Source organism: Papaver somniferum, chromosome 10 (genome assembly GCF_003573695.1).
Source record: "Papaver somniferum cultivar HN1 chromosome 10, ASM357369v1, whole genome shotgun sequence".
NCBI classification, from domain to species: domain Eukaryota; kingdom Viridiplantae; phylum Streptophyta; class Magnoliopsida; order Ranunculales; family Papaveraceae; genus Papaver; species Papaver somniferum.
The window spans coordinates 165,287,905-165,290,393 of NC_039367.1; positions in this window are offsets into that span (position 1 = coordinate 165,287,905).

The window sequence follows — 2,489 nt, forward strand, 5'->3', positions numbered from 1 at the left end:
TATCTTTCTGTCATGACCAAGCATGTGGAGGCCATTTCAGTGCCAAGAAAACCGCTGCAAAGATCTTGCAGTGTGGATTCTATTGGCCATCATTGTTCAAGGATTACCATGATTATTGTGTTGCTTGTGAACGCTGTCAAAAGCTAGGAAGCATTTCGAGGAGAAACATGATGCCATTAAACCCCATTTTGATTGTGGAGATTTTTGATGTTTGGGGGATCGACTTCATGGGTCCATTCACTATTTCTGACGGTAGATTGTACATCCTAGTCGCAGTTGATTACGTTTCTAAGTGGGTAGAAGCCATAGCAACCAGAACAAATGACCACAGGGTGGTACATTCATTTCTAAAGGAAAACATATTTGCACGTTTTGGTACCCCTAGAGATATCATCAGTGACGGCGGTTCACATTTTCGTAACAAGTACTTTGAGTCTTTAGTACGCAAGTATGGCATAACTCACAAGGTTGCTACTCCGTACCACCCTCAGACGAGTGGACAAGTAGAAGTTTCTAATAGGGAAATTAAGCACATTCTGGAGAAGACGGTCAACCCGTCCAGGAAAGATTGGTCATTAAGATTGAATGATGCTTTGTGGGCCTATAGAACATCTTATAAGACACCAATTGGCATGTCCCCCTATCGTCTAGTGTATGGAAAGCCGTGCCATCTACATGTGGAATTAGAACATCGTGCCTACTGGGCAATCAAAGAGCTGAACTTCTCTCTGGACGAAGCTGGAATTCAAAGGAAACTTCAACTCAACGAGTTGGAAGAATTGAGAAATGAGGCTTATGATAGTGCCAAGTTATATAAGCAGAGGATGAAGATGTTTCATGATAAGCGTATTCTGCGCAAATCCTTCACTCCTGGTCAGAAAGTTTTGCTGTATGACTCCCGGTTACATCTTTTTCCGGGAAAACTGCGTTCCAGATGGAAGGGTCCGTTCCTAGTACGCACAGTTTACCCTCATGGAGCTGTGGAGCTAGAAGATGTCTCCAACAAGAACATTTTCAAAGTCAATGGGCAGAGATTGAAGCCATTCCTTGAACCATTTCCACCCGACATTGAAACAACCAACCTGGAGGACCCGGTCTATGTGGACTAAACTGGTCCACTCTTTCCCTAAATAACCAAAAAGTTTTCCAAATGTTTCCCTAAAAACCAAATTTTTTTCTTTTTCCCATCAAACCAAATGTTTTTCTCCCATAAAAAACCAAAGTTTTCCAAATGTTTCCCTAAAAACCAAAATTTTTCTTTTTCCCATCAAAACCAAATGTCTCCCGACAAAACCAAATTTTTCCAAAAAGTCCAATCCCATTAAAAACCAAATTTTCTTGTAGATAATGTGTTAGTTAAATTTCCTTTTGTATATATTTTGTGCTCATCCATTGTGACTCCGAATATGTTGGAGTTTTGCCTTGGATAACGGAGTTTTAATCGAGCTTTCGCCGTACAATCGGGTATTCTCTCTCCTTTTACTCTACTCAGCATGTTCCTCTTCATATATTGTTTTATAATTCTTTCCATATTTTGAAACATTGAGGACAATTTTTAGTTTAGGTTTGGGGGTATAGAGTAGATACCACGATAATATGCCATAATTGAAAACAAAACTCCATCTTTTTGAAAAAATTGAAAAATTCCAAAAAAAAATAAAAAAAAATTGAAAAATAAAAATAAAAAAACATAAAAATTGAGCTCATTTACCTTGAAATGTTGACTCTTGTGCAAATATGTAATTATTAGGAGTCTTAGTCTAGATATTTAGGCACCCTGATTCTAGCACAATTCACATAGTTATAAGAAATTTGCACGCGCACGATCTACCAATACATGTATGGCCTCGATCTTCAAGGTGTTTGATAGGAAGTCACGATTGCCAATCAATTTAGAATACTGAACGAAACTTGACTAGCTTGTTCTTTGGTTGGTTGGGACAGAAGGTGGAGGTTACATTAAGAAAGACAACCATCGAATTTAACTGGGTACATCAAAAAGGGCTACCTCTTGCGAAGTGTCATGTAATTTTTTTTTTTTTTTTGTTTATTTTTGATATGTATCAAAAGAGCTACCATATGTAAAAATCAATTTCAACTTTTTAGCTACCAAAAAAAAAATAAAATAATAATATCAGAAAAATACAAAAAAAATCAAGTATTTATCAATTCCATCCTCTCTTGTTCCAAAAATAAAAGAGAGTAGTCAATGTAAATAAGAGTCATGTAAAGAGTCATTTTGTTGTTTCATTGTAATAAGCAAGGAGGGTGTATGCCATTGATGTACAACGCGAGTAATTGTGAAACACCTCCAACTCATTCACAATTCTCGTAAAGTCCGGACAGCTAGCTAGATTTCGATCTTGGTTCTTAGCCTGAGAAACTATCTCTTGGTGATTAGTAGTCATAACATCCGATCTTTCTTTACACATGTGTAGATACACTTTACACTCTTATCACATGTCTTTATTTGTTATCAGTGCTAGGAT